The 16,349-nt window shown below is 33.8% G+C and overlaps 1 protein-coding gene across 1 annotated transcript in view; it reads left to right on the forward strand.

Moving 5' to 3' along the window:
* Nucleotides 1–678: 678 nt before the first annotated feature.
* LOC143767153 (uncharacterized) overlaps nt 679–16,349 on the forward strand; it is a 132,810-nt gene continuing 117,139 nt past the window's right edge. Inside the window, exon 1 of the mRNA XM_077255201.1 lies at nt 679–715. The gene's annotated coding sequence lies outside the window, so the exon portion shown is untranslated. The remainder of the gene's footprint in view (nt 716–16,349) is intronic.

A 16,349-nucleotide genomic window follows, 5' to 3' on the forward strand; every position in this document is an offset into this window, starting at 1 on the left:
TATTTTTGCATCACTTTATTCTGAGAGCTATAACTTTTTTTATTTTTCCACTGATGGAGCTACAGCATATGGCGGCTTGTTTTTTGCAGGATAAAAGGATGTTTTCAGTGGTACCATTTTTGTTTATATCCGTCTTTTTATCGCGTTTTATTGCACTTTTTATTTGGCAGTATGATAAAGCGTTGTTTTTTGCCTTTTTTTTCTTTTACGGTGTTTACTAAAGGGGTTAAATAGTGGGACTGTTTTAAAAGTCGGATAGTTTCGAACAAGGCAATACCAAATACGAGTATTTTTTTTTACATAAATATATTTATTCAAATAATAGGAATAATATTTTTATTTTTTCTTTATTTGGGGATTTATATATAACATTGTTCCACTTCCAATCTATGTAACCACCGCCGCGGCCAAGATCAGATAGATGAAGCACCAGAAAGACCCTGGGGAGAATGAGTAATGCCCAGCTTGTGTATGCCACAGGCAGTGAGGGGGCAGTAGCTACACCCCTCTATAACCCCGTCCATGACTCATTAACCCCTTCCATGACTCATTATTTGAACGTGGAATAGCCAAGTTCTCTATGGCAAATGACAGGTCACATGACCACGGCAGCTCCTAAGGTCCTAAACACGCAGGGACAAGGCTGCCTGATCACATGACTGTGACATCATCACAGGTCCTGAAGTCACTGGGATGTTTCTGCAGATGAGCTACGGTACGAGCTGCCGGTATTTATTGTGCGTTATGTTATGCGGCTTCTATACAGTGTCTCTGTACGTAGTGTGTGACTGCAGTGTGAGCATGGGGAGTGCTGGCAGTTACCGTGTACATGACAGAGGCAGGACATTATATAGCTATAGATATGGTGTATTATACCATGTAACTCTATACTGTGTATATATGTACAGCGCTGTGTGTAATGTCAGGACATTATATAGCTATAGATATGGTGTGTATTATACCATGTAACTCTATACTGTGTATATATGTACAGCGCTGTGTGTAATGTCAGTACATTATATAGCTATAGATATGGTGTATTATACCATGTAACTCTATACTGTGTATATATGTACAGCGCTGTGTGTAATGTCAGGACATTATATAGCTATAGATATGGTGTGTATTATACCATGTAACTCTGTACTGTGTATATATGTACAGCGCTGTGTGTAATGTCAGGACATTATATAGCTATAGATATGGTGTGTATTATACCATGTAACTCTGTACTGTGTATATATGTACAGCGCTGTGTGTAATGTCAGTACATTATATAGCTATAGATATGGTGTGTATTATACCATGTAACTCTGTACTGTGTATATATGTACAGCGCTGTGTGTAATGTCAGTACATTATATAGCTATAGATATGGTGTGTATTATACCATGTAACTCTGTACTGTGTATATATGTACAGCGCTGTGTGTAATGTCAGTACATTATATAGCTATAGATATGGTGTGTATTATACCATGTAACTCTGTACTGTGTATATATGTACAGCGCTGTGTGTAATGTCAGTACATTATATAGCTATAGATATGGTGTGTATTATACCATGTAACTCTATACTGTGTATATATGTACTGCGCTGTGTGTAATGTCAGTACATTATATAGCTATAGATATGGTGTGTATTATACCATGTAACTCTATACTGTGTATATATGTACAGCGCTGTGTGTAATGTCAGTATATTATATAGCTATAGATATGGTGTGTATTATACCATGTAACTCCATACTGTGTATATATGTACAGCGCTGTGTGTAATGTCAGTACATTATATAGCTATAGATATGGTGTGTATTATACCATGTAACTCTATACTGTGTATATATGTACAGCGCTGTGTGTAATGTCAGTACATTATATAGCTATAGATATGGTGTGTATTATACCATGTAACTCCATACTGTGTATATATGTACAGCGCTGTGTGTAATGTCAGTACATTATATAGCTATAGATACGGTGTGTATTATACCATGTAACTCTGTACTGTGTATATATGTACAGCGCTGTGTGTAATGTCAGTACATTATATAGCTATAGATATGGTGTGTATTATACCATGTAACTCTGTACTGTGTATATATGTACAGCGCTGTGTGTAATGTCAGTACATTATATAGCTATAGATATGGTGTGTATTATACCATGTAACTCCATACTGTGTATATATGTACAGCGCTGTGTGTAATGTCAGTATATTATATAGCTATAGATATGGTGTGTATTATACCATGTAACTCTATACTGTGTATATATGTACAGCGCTGTGTGTAATGTCAGTATATTATATAGCTATAGATATGGTGTGTATTATACCATGTAACTCTATACTGTGTATATATGTACAGCGCTGTGTGTAATGTCAGTATATTATATAGCTATAGATATGGTGTGTATTATACCATGTAACTCCATACTGTGTATATATGTACAGCGCTGTGTGTAATGTCAGTACATTATATAGCTAGAGATATGGTGTGTATTATACCATGTAACTCTATACTGTGTATATATGTACAGCGCTGTGTGTAATGTCAGTATATTATATAGCTATAGATATGGTGTGTATTATACCATGTAACTCCATACTGTGTATATATGTACAGCGCTGTGTGTAATGTCAGTACATTATATAGCTATAGATATGGTGTGTATTATACCATGTAACTCCATACTGTGTATATATGTACAGCGCTGTGTGTAATGTCAGTACATTATATAGCTATAGATATGGTGTGTATTATACCATGTAACTCCATACTGTGTATATATGTACAGCGCTGTGTGTAATGTCAGTACATTATATAGCTATAGATATGGTGTGTATTATACCATGTAACTCTATACTGTGTATATATGTACAGCGCTGTGTGTAATGTCAGTACATTATATAGCTATAGATATGGTGTGTATTATACCATGTAACTCTATACTGTGTATATATGTACAGCGCTGTGTGTAATGTCAGTATATTATATAGCTATAGATATGGTGTGTATTATACCATGTAACTCTATACTGTGTATATATGTACAGCGCTGTGTGTAATGTCAGTACATTGTATAGCTATAGATATGGTGTGTATTATACCATGTAACTCTGTACTGTGTATATATGTACAGCGCTGTGTGTAATGTCAGTACATTATATAGCTATAGATATGGTGTGTATTATACCATGTAACTCTGTACTGTGTATATATGTACAGCGCTGTGTGTAATGTCAGTACATTATATAGCTATAGATATGGTGTGTATTATACCATGTAACTCTGTACTGTGTATATATGTACAGCGCTGTGTGTAATGTCAGTACATTATATAGCTATAGATATGGTGTGTATTATACCATGTAACTCTGTACTGTGTATATATGTACAGCGCTGTGTGTAATGTCAGTACATTATATAGCTATAGATATGGTGTGTATTATACCATGTAACTCCATACTGTGTATATATGTACAGCGCTGTGTGTAATGTCAGTATATTATATAGCTATAGATATGGTGTGTATTATACCATGTAACTCTATACTGTGTATATATGTACAGCGCTGTGTGTAATGTCAGTATATTATATAGCTATAGATATGGTGTGTATTATACCATGTAACTCTATACTGTGTATATATGTACAGCGCTGTGTGTAATGTCAGTATATTATATAGCTATAGATATGGTGTATTATACCATGTAACTCTATACTGTGTATATATGTACAGCGCTGTGTGTAATGTCAGTACATTATATAGCTAGAGATATGGTGTGTATTATACCATGTAACTCTATACTGTGTATATATGTACAGCGCTGTGTGTAATGTCAGTATATTATATAGCTATAGATATGGTGTGTATTATACCATGTAACTCCATACTGTGTATATATGTACAGCGCTGTGTGTAATGTCAGTACATTATATAGCTATAGATATGGTGTGTATTATACCATGTAACTCCATACTGTGTATATATGTACAGCGCTGTGTGTAATGTCAGTACATTATATAGCTATAGATATGGTGTGTATTATACCATGTAACTCTATACTGTGTATATATGTACAGCGCTGTGTGTAATGTCAGTACATTATATAGCTATAGATATGGTGTGTATTATACCATGTAACTCTATACTGTGTATATATGTACAGCGCTGTGTGTAATGTCAGTATATTATATAGCTATAGATATGGTGTGTATTATACCATGTAACTCTATACTGTGTATATATGTACAGCGCTGTGTGTAATGTCAGTATATTATATAGCTATAGATATGGTGTGTATTATACCATGTAACTCTATACTGTGTATATATGTACAGCGCTGTGTGTAATGTCAGTACATTATATAGCTATAGATATGGTGTGTATTATACCATGTAACTCTATACTGTGTATATATGTACAGCGCTGTGTGTAATGTCAGTACATTATATAGCTATAGATATGGTGTGTATTATACCATGTAACTCCATACTGTGTATATATGTACAGCGCTGTGTGTAATGTCAGTACATTATATAGCTATAGATATGGTGTGTATTATACCATGTAACTCCATACTGTGTATATATGTACAGCGCTGTGTGTAATGTCAGTACATTATATAGCTATAGATATGGTGTGTATTATACCATGTAACTCTATACTGTGTATATATGTACAGCGCTGTGTGTAATGTCAGTACATTATATAGCTATAGATATGGTGTGTATTATACCATGTAACTCTATACTGTGTATATATGTACAGCGCTGTGTGTAATGTCAGTACATTATATAGCTATAGATATGGTGTGTATTATACCATGTAACTCTATACTGTGTATATATGTACAGCGCTGTGTGTAATGTCAGTACATTATATAGCTATAGATATGGTGTGTATTATACCATGTAACTCTATACTGTGTATATATGTACAGCGCTGTGTGTAATGTCAGTACATTATATAGCTATAGATATGGTGTGTATTATACCATGTAACTCCATACTGTGTATATATGTACAGCGCTGTGTGTAATGTCAGTACATTATATAGCTATAGATATGGTGTATTATACCATGTAACTCTATACTGTGTATATATGTACAGCGCTGTGTGTAATGTCAGTACATTATATAGCTATAGATATGGTGTGTATTATACCATGTAACTCTATACTGTGTATATATGTACAGTGCTCTGTGTAATGTCAGTATATTATATAGCTATAGATATGGTGTGTATTATACCATGTAACTCCATACTGTGTATATATGTACAGCGCTGTGTGTAATGTCAGTACATTATATAGCTATAGATATGGTGTGTATTATACCATGTAACTCTATACTGTGTATATATGTACAGCGCTGTGTGTAATGTCAGTACATGATATAGCTATAGATATGGTGTATTATACCATGTAACTCTATACGGTGTATATATGTACAGCGCTGTGTGTAATGTCAGTATATTATATAGCTATAGATATGGTGTGTATTATACCATGTAACTCTATACTGTGTATATATGTACAGTGCTGTGTGTAATGTCAGTACATTATATAGCTATAGATATGGTGTGTATTATACCATGTAACTCTATACTGTGTATATATGTACAGTGCTGTGTGTAATGTCAGTATATTATATAGCTATAGATATGGTGTATTATACCATGTAACTCTGTACTGTGTATATATGTACAGCGCTGTGTGTAATGTCAGTATATTATATAGCTATAGATATGGTGTGTATTATACCATGTAACTCCATACTGTGTATATATGTACAGTGCTGTGTGTAATGTCAGTACATTATATAGCTATAGATACGGTGTGTATTATACCATGTAACTCCATACTGTGTATATATGTACAGCGCTGTGTGTAATGTCAGTACATTATATAGCTATAGATATGGTGTGTATAATACCATGTAACTCTATACTGTGTATATATGTACAGTGCTGTGTGTAATGTCAGTACATTATATAGCTATAGATATGGTGTGTATTATACCATGTAACTCTATACTGTGTATATATGTACAGCGCTGTGTGTAATGTCAGTGTATTATATAGCTATAGATATGGTGTATTATACCATGTAACTCTATACTGTGTATATATGTACAGCGCTGTGTGTAATGTCAGTATATTATATAGCTATAGATACGGTGTGTATTATACCATGTAACTCTATACTGTGTATATATGTACAGCGCTGTGTGTAATGTCAGTACATTATATAGCTATAGATACGGTGTGTATTATACCATGTAACTCCATACTGTGTATATATGTACAGCGCTGTGTGTAATGTCAGTACATTTTATAGCTATAGATATGGTGTATTATACCATGTAACTCTATACTGTGTATATATGTACAGCGCTGTGTGTAATGTCAGTACATTATATAGCTATAGATATGGTGTATTATACCATGTAACTCTATACTGTGTATATATGTACAGTGCTGTGTGTAATGTCAGTACATTATATAGCTATAGATATGGTGTGTATTATACCATGTAACTCTGTACTGTGTATATATGTACAGCGCTGTGTGTAATGTCAGTACATTATATAGCTATAGATACGGTGTGTATTATACCATGTAACTCTATACTGTGTATATATGTACAGCGCTGTGTGTAATGTCAGTACATTATATAGCTATAGATATGGTGTATTATACCATGTAACTCTATACTGTGTATATATGTACAGTGCTGTGTGTAATGTCAGTACATTATATAGCTATAGATATGGTGTGTATTATACCATGTAACTCTGTACTGTGTATATATGTACAGCGCTGTGTGTAATGTCAGTACATTATATAGCTATAGATATGGTGTGTATTATACCATGTAACTCTGTACTGTGTATATATGTACAGCGCTGTGTGTAATGTCAGTACATTATATAGCTATAGATACGGTGTGTATTATACCATGTAACTCTATACTGTGTATATATGTACAGCGCTGTGTGTAATGTCAGTACATTATATAGCTATAGATATGGTGTGTATTATACCATGTAACTCCATACTGTGTATATATGTACAGCGCTGTGTGTAATGTCAGTATATTATATAGCTATAGATATGGTGTGTATTATACCATGTAACTCTATACTGTGTATATATGTACAGCGCTGTGTGTAATGTCAGTACATTATATAGCTATAGATATGGTGTGTATTATACCATGTAACTCTGTACTGTGTATATATGTACAGCGCTGTGTGTAATGTCAGTACATTATATAGCTATAGATATGGTGTGTATTATACCATGTAACTCTATACTGTGTATATATGTACAGCGCTGTGTGTAATGTCAGTACATTATATAGCTATAGATATGGTGTGTATTATACCATGTAACTCCATACTGTGTATATATGTACAGCGCTGTGTGTAATGTCAGTACATTATATAGCTATAGATATGGTGTGTATTATACCATGTAACTCTATACTGTGTATATATGTACAGCGCTGTGTGTAATGTCAGTATATTATATAGCTATAGATATGGTGTGTATTATACCATGTAACTCTATACTGTGTATATATGTACAGCGCTGTGTGTAACGTCAGTACATTATATAGCTATAGATATGGTGTATTATACCATGTAACTCTATACTGTGTATATATGTACAGCGCTGTGTGTAATGTCAGTACATTATATAGCTATAGATATGGTGTGTATTATACCATGTAACTCTGTACTGTGTATATATGTACAGCGCTGAGTGTAATGTCAGTACATTATATAGCTATAGATATGGTGTGTATTATACCATGTAACTCTGTACTGTGTATATATGTACAGCGCTGTGTGTAATGTCAGTACATTATATAGCTATAGATATGGTGTATTATACCATGTAACTCCATACTGTGTATATATGTACAGCACTGTGTGTAATGTCAGTACATTATATAGCTATAGATATGGTGTGTATTATACCATGTAACTCTATACTGTGTATATATGTACAGCGCTGTGTGTAATGTCAGTACATTATATAGCTATAGATATGGTGTGTATTATACCATGTAACTCTATACTGTGTATATATGTACAGCGCTGTGTGTAATGTCAGTACATTATATAGCTATAGATATGGTGTGTATTATACCATGTAACTCTGTACTGTGTATATATGTACAGCGCTGTGTGTAATGTCAGTACATTATATAGCTATAGATATGGTGTATTATACCATGTAACTCCATACTGTGTATATATGTACAGCACTGTGTGTAATGTCAGTACATTATATAGCTATAGATATGGTGTGTATTATACCATGTAACTCTATACTGTGTATATATGTACAGCGCTGTGTGTAATGTCAGTACATTATATAGCTATAGATATGGTGTGTATTATACCATGTAACTCTATACTGTGTATATATGTACAGCGCTGTGTGTAATGTCAGTACATTATATAGCTATAGATATGGTGTGTATTATACCATGTAACTCCATACTGTGTATATATGTACAGCGCTGTGTGTAATGTCAGTACATTATATAGCTATAGATATGGTGTGTATTATACCATGTAACTCTATACTGTGTATATATGTACAGCGCTGTGTGTAATGTCAGTACATTATATAGCTATAGATATGGTGTATTATACCATGTAACTCTATACTGTGTATATATGTACAGCGCTGTGTGTAATGTCAGTACATTATATAGCTATATATATGGTGTGTATTATACCATGTAACTCTGTACTGTGTATATATGTACAGCGCTGTGTGTAATGTCAGTACATTATATAGCTATAGATATGGTGTGTATTATACCATGTAACTCCATACTGTGTATATATGTACAGCGCTGTGTGTAATGTCAGTACATTATATAGCTATAGATATGGTGTGTATTATACCATGTAACTCTATACTGTGTATATATGTACAGCGCTGTGTGTAATGTCAGTATATTATATAGCTATAGATATGGTGTGTATTATACCATGTAACTCTATACTGTGTATATATGTACAGCGCTGTGTGTAATGTCAGTACATTATATAGCTATAGATATGGTGTGTATTATACCATGTAACTCTATACTGTGTATATATGTACAGCGCTGTGTGTAATGTCAGTATATTATATAGCTATAGATATGGTGTGTATTATACCATGTAACTCCATACTGTGTATATATGTACAGCGCTGTGTGTAATGTCAGTACATTATATAGCTATAGATATGGTGTGTATTATACCATGTAACTCCATACTGTGTATATATGTACAGCGCTGTGTGTAATGTCAGTACATTATATAGCTATAGATATGGTATGTATTATACCATGTAACTCTGTACTGTGTATATATGTACAGCGCTGTGTGTAATGTCAGTACATTATATAGCTATAGATATGGTGTGTATTATACCATGTAACTCCATACTGTGTATATATGTACAGCGCTGTGTGTAATGTCAGTACATTATATAGCTATAGATATGGTATGTATTATACCATGTAACTCTGTACTGTGTATATATGTACAGCGCTGTGTGTAATGTCAGTACATTATATAGCTATAGATATGGTGTGTATTATACCATGTAACTCTATACTGTGTATATATGTACAGCGCTGTGTGTAATGTCAGTACATTATATAGCTATAGATATGGTGTGTATTATACCATGTAACTCTATACTGTGTATATATGTACAGCGCTGTGTGTAATGTCAGTATATTATATAGCTATAGATATGGTGTATTATACCATGTAACTCCATACTGTGTATATATGTACAGCGCTGTGTGTAATGTCAGTACATTATATAGCTATAGATACGGTGTGTATTATACCATGTAACTCTATACTGTGTATATATGTACAGTGCTGTGTGTAATGTCAGTACATTATAAAGCTATAGATATGGTGTGTATTATACCATGTAACTCTATACTGTGTATATATGTACAGCGCTGTGTGTAATGTCAGTACATTATATAGCTATATATATGGTGTGTATTATACCATGTAACTCTATACTGTGTATATATGTACAGCGCTGTGTGTAATGTCAGTACATTATATAGCTATAGATATGGTGTGTATTATACCATGTAACTCTGTACTGTGTATATATGTACAGTGCTGTGTGTAATGTCAGTACATTATATAGCTATAGATATGGTGTGTATTATACCATGTAACTCCATACTGTGTATATATGTACAGTGCTGTGTGTAATGTCAGTACATTATATAGCTATAGATATGGTGTGTATTATACCATGAAACTCTATACTGTGTATATATGTACAGTGCTGTGTGTAATGTCAGTACATTATATAGCTATAGATATGGTGTGTATTATACCATGTAACTCTGTACTGTGTATATATGTACAGTGCTGTGTGTAATGTCAGTACATTATATAGCTATAGATATGGTGTGTATTATACCATGTAACTCCATACTGTGTATATATGTACAGCGCTGTGTGTAATGTCAGTATATTATATAGCTATAGATATGGTGTATTATACCATGTAACTCTGTACTGTGTATATATGTACAGTGCTGTGTGTAATGTCAGTATATTATATAGCTATAGATATGGTGTGTATAATACCATGTAACTCTATACTGTGTATATATGTACAGCGCTGTGTGTAATGTCAGTATATTATATAGCTATAGATATGGTGTGTATTATACCATGTAACTCCATACTGTGTATATATGTACAGTGCTGTGTGTAATGTCAGTACATTATATAGCTATAGATACGGTGTGTATTATACCATGTAACTCCATACTGTGTATATATGTACAGCGCTGTGTGTAATGTCAGTACATTATATAGCTATAGATATGGTGTGTATAATACCATGTAACTCTATACTGTGTATATATGTACAGCGCTGTGTGTAATGTCAGTACATTATATAGCTATAGATATGGTGTGTATTATACCATGTAACTCTATACTGTGTATATATGTACAGCGCTGTGTGTAATGTCAGTACATTATATAGCTATAGATATGGTGTGTATTATACCATGTAACTCTATACTGTGTATATATGTACAGCGCTGTGTGTAATGTCAGTATATTATATAGCTATAGATATGGTGTGTATTATACCATGTAACTCCATACTGTGTATATATGTACAGTGCTGTGTGTAATGTCAGTACATTATATAGCTATAGATACGGTGTGTATTATACCATGTAACTCCATACTGTGTATATATGTACAGCGCTGTGTGTAATGTCAGTACATTATATAGCTATAGATATGGTATGTATTATACCATGTAACTCTGTACTGTGTATATATGTACAGCGCTGTGTGTAATGTCAGTACATTATATAGCTATAGATATGGTGTATTATACCATGTAACTCTATACTGTGTATATATGTACAGTGCTGTGTGTAATGTCAGTACATTATATAGCTATAGATATGGTGTATTATACCATGTAACTCTATACTGTGTATATATGTACAGCGCTGTGTGTAATGTCAGTACATTATATAGCTATAGATATGGTGTGTATTATACCATGTAACTCTGTACTGTGTATATATGTACAGCGCTGTGTGTAATGTCAGTATATTATATAGCTATAGATACGGTGTGTATTATACCATGTAACTCCATACTGTGTATATATGTACAGCGCTGTGTGTAATGTCAGTACATTATATAGCTATAGATATGGTGTGTATAATACCATGTAACTCTATACTGTGTATATATGTACAGCGCTGTGTGTAATGTCAGTATATTATATAGCTATAGATATGGTGTGTATTATACCATGTAACTCCATACTGTGTATATATGTACAGTGCTGTGTGTAATGTCAGTACATTATATAGCTATAGATACGGTGTGTATTATACCATGTAACTCCATACTGTGTATATATGTACAGCGCTGTGTGTAATGTCAGTACATTATATAGCTATAGATATGGTATGTATTATACCATGTAACTCTGTACTGTGTATATATGTACAGCGCTGTGTGTAATGTCAGTACATTATATAGCTATAGATATGGTGTATTATACCATGTAACTCTATACTGTGTATATATGTACAGCGCTGTGTGTAATGTCAGTACATTATATAGCTATAGATATGGTGTATTATACCATGTAACTCTATACTGTGTATATATGTACAGCGCTGTGTGTAATGTCAGTACATTATATAGCTATAGATATGGTGTGTATTATACCATGTAACTCTATACTGTGTATATATGTACAGCGCTGTGTGTAATGTCAGTACATTATATAGCTATAGATATGGTGTGTATTATACCATGTAACTCTGTACTGTGTATATATGTACAGCGCTGTGTGTAATGTCAGTATATTATATAGCTATAGATATGGTGTGTATTATACCATGTAACTCCATACTGTGTATATATGTACAGCGCTGTGTGTAATGTCAGTACATTATATAGCTATAGATATGGTATGTATTATACCATGTAACTCTGTACTGTGTATATATGTACAGCGCTGTGTGTAATGTCAGTACATTATATAGCTATAGATATGGTGTATTATACCATGTAACTCTATACTGTGTATATATGTACAGCGCTGTGTGTAATGTCAGTACATTATATAGCTATAGATATGGTGTATTATACCATGTAACTCTATACTGTGTATATATGTACAGCGCTGTGTGTAATGTCAGTACATTATATAGCTATAGATATGGTGTGTATTATACCATGTAACTCTGTACTGTGTATATATGTACAGCGCTGTGTGTAATGTCAGTATATTATATAGCTATAGATATGGTGTGTATTATACCATGTAACTCCATACTGTGTATATATGTACAGCGCTGTGTGTAATGTCAGTACATTATATAGCTATAGATATGGTATGTATTATACCATGTAACTCTGTACTGTGTATATATGTACAGCGCTGTGTGTAATGTCAGTACATTATATAGCTATAGATATGGTGTGTATTATACCATGTAACTCTATACTGTGTATATATGTACAGCGCTGTGTGTAATGTCAGTACATTATATAGCTATAGATATGGTATGTATTATACCATGTAACTCTATACTGTGTATATATGTACAGCGCTGTGTGTAATGTCAGTACATTATATAGCTATAGATATGGTGTGTATTATACCATGTAACTCTATACTGTGTATATATGTACAGCGCTGTGTGTAATGTCAGTACATTATATAGCTATAGATATGGTGTGTATTATACCATGTAACTCTATACTGTGTATATATGTACAGCGCTGTGTGTAATGTCAGTACATTATATAGCTATAGATATGGTATGTATTATACCATGTAACTCTGTACTGTGTATATATGTACAGCGCTGTGTGTAATGTCAGTACATTATATAGCTATAGATATGGTGTATTATACCATGTAACTCTATACTGTGTATATATGTACAGCGCTGTGTGTAATGTCAGTACATTATATAGCTATAGATATGGTGTATTATACCATGTAACTCTATACTGTGTATATATGTACAGCGCTGTGTGTAATGTCAGTACATTATATAGCTATAGATATGGTGTGTATTATACCATGTAACTCTGTACTGTGTATATATGTACAGCGCTGTGTGTAATGTCAGTATATTATATAGCTATAGATATGGTGTGTATTATACCATGTAACTCCATACTGTGTATATATGTACAGCGCTGTGTGTAATGTCAGTACATTATATAGCTATAGATATGGTATGTATTATACCATGTAACTCTGTACTGTGTATATATGTACAGCGCTGTGTGTAATGTCAGTACATTATATAGCTATAGATATGGTGTGTATTATACCATGTAACTCTATACTGTGTATATATGTACAGCGCTGTGTGTAATGTCAGTACATTATATAGCTATAGATATGGTGTGTATTATACCATGTAACTCTATACTGTGTATATATGTACAGCGCTGTGTGTAATGTCAGTACATTATATAGCTATAGATATGGTGTGTATTATACCATGTAACTCTATACTGTGTATATATGTACAGCGCTGTGTGTAATGTCAGTACATTATATAGCTATAGATTTGGTGTGTATTATACCATGTAACTCTATACTGTGTATATATGTACAGCGCTGTGTGTAATGTCAGTACATTATATAGCTATAGATATGGTGTGTATTATACCATGTAACTCCATACTGTGTATATATGTACAGCGCTGTGTGTAATGTCAGTACATTATATAGCTATAGATATGGTGTATTATACCATGTAACTCTATACTGTGTATATATGTACAGCGCTGTGTGTAATGTCAGTGTATTATATAGCTATAGATATGGTGTGTATTATACCATGTAACTCTATACTGTGTATATATGTACAGCGCTGTGTGTAATGTCAGTATATTATATAGCTATAGATATGGTGTATTATACCATGTAACTCCATACTGTGTATATATGTACAGCGCTGTGTGTAATGTCAGTACATTATATAGCTATAGATACGGTGTGTATTATACCATGTAACTCTATACTGTGTATATATGTACAGTGCTGTGTGTAATGTCAGTACATTATAAAGCTATAGATATGGTGTGTATTATACCATGTAACTCCATACTGCGTATATATGTACAGCGCTGTGTGTAATGTCAGTACATTATATAGCTATAGATATGGTGTATTATACCATGTAACTCTATACTGTGTATATATGTACAGCGCTGTGTGTAATGTCAGTACATTATATAGCTATAGATATGGTGTGTATTATACCATGTAACTCTATACTGTGTATATATGTACAGCGCTGTGTGTAATGTCAGTATATTATATAGCTATAGATATGGTGTGTATTATACCATGTAACTCTATACTGTGTATATATGTACAGCGCTGTGTGTAATGTCAGTACATTATATAGCTATAGATATGGTGTGTATTATACCATGTAACTCTATACTGTGTATATATGTACAGTGCTGTGTGTAATGTCAGTACATTATAAAGCTATAGATATGGTGTGTATTATACCATGTAACTCCATACTGCGTATATATGTACAGCGCTGTGTGTAATGTCAGTACATTATATAGCTATAGATATGGTGTATTATACCATGTAACTCTATACTGTGTATATATGTACAGCGCTGTGTGTAATGTCAGTACATTATATAGCTATAGATATGGTGTGTATTATACCATGTAACTCCATACTGTGTATATATGTACAGCGCTGTGTGTAATGTCAGTACATTATATAGCTATAGATATGGTGTGTATTATACCATGTAACTCTATACTGTGTATATATGTACAGTGCTCTGTGTAATGTCAGTACATTATATAGCTATAGATATGGTGTGTATTATACCATGTAACTCCATACTGTGTATATATGTACAGCGCTGTGTGTAATGTCAGTACATTATATAGCTATAGATATGGTGTGTATTATACCATGTAACTCCATACTGTGTATATATGTACAGTGCTGTGTGTAATGTCAGTACATTATATAGCTATAGATATGGTGTGTATTATACATGTGACTCTATTCTCAGTTCGCGGCTCCCATATTGTACTATGCCATCACACTGTGCATTGCCTGGTATAGAGAAGAAGCTGAGCAGAATGATGTTTAGGCTTTTTGGAAAAGATTCAGTATAAGGCCGGGGTCACACTAGACCGTAATACGGACGAGTGCTATGCGATAAAAAATCGCATAGCACTCGGCCCAATGTTAATCTATGGTTCAGCTCCCATCATCCGATATTTTCTCCACCGTATTTCGGATCCGAGGGAACTCGCAGCAGGCTGCGATTGTCAGCCAATGCAAGTCTATGGGTGCGAGAAAAACTCGGATTACACACGGACCATGCGTGTGCATTGCGAGAAATACGCAGCGCTGCTCTATAGAAAAGCCGGTAATTCAATTGCCGGCTTTGCATTTCTCCTGCACAAACCCGACAGGATATGAGACATGATTACATACAGTAAACCATCTCATATCCCCCTTTTTTTTGCATATTCCACACTACTAATGTTAGTAGTGTGTATGTGCAAAATTTGGCCGCTGTAGCTGCTAAAATAAAGGGTTAAATGGCGGAAAAAATTGGCGTGGGCTCCCGCGCAATTTTCTCCGCCAGAGTGGTAAAGCCAGTGACTGAGGGCAGATATTAATAGCCAGGAGAGGGTCCATGGTTATTGGCCCTCCCCCGGCTAAAAACATCTGCCCCCAGCCACCCCAGAAAAGGCACATCTGGAAGATGCGCCTATTC

Source organism: Ranitomeya variabilis, chromosome 4 (genome assembly GCF_051348905.1).
Source record: "Ranitomeya variabilis isolate aRanVar5 chromosome 4, aRanVar5.hap1, whole genome shotgun sequence".
NCBI classification, from domain to species: Eukaryota; Metazoa; Chordata; class Amphibia; order Anura; family Dendrobatidae; genus Ranitomeya; species Ranitomeya variabilis.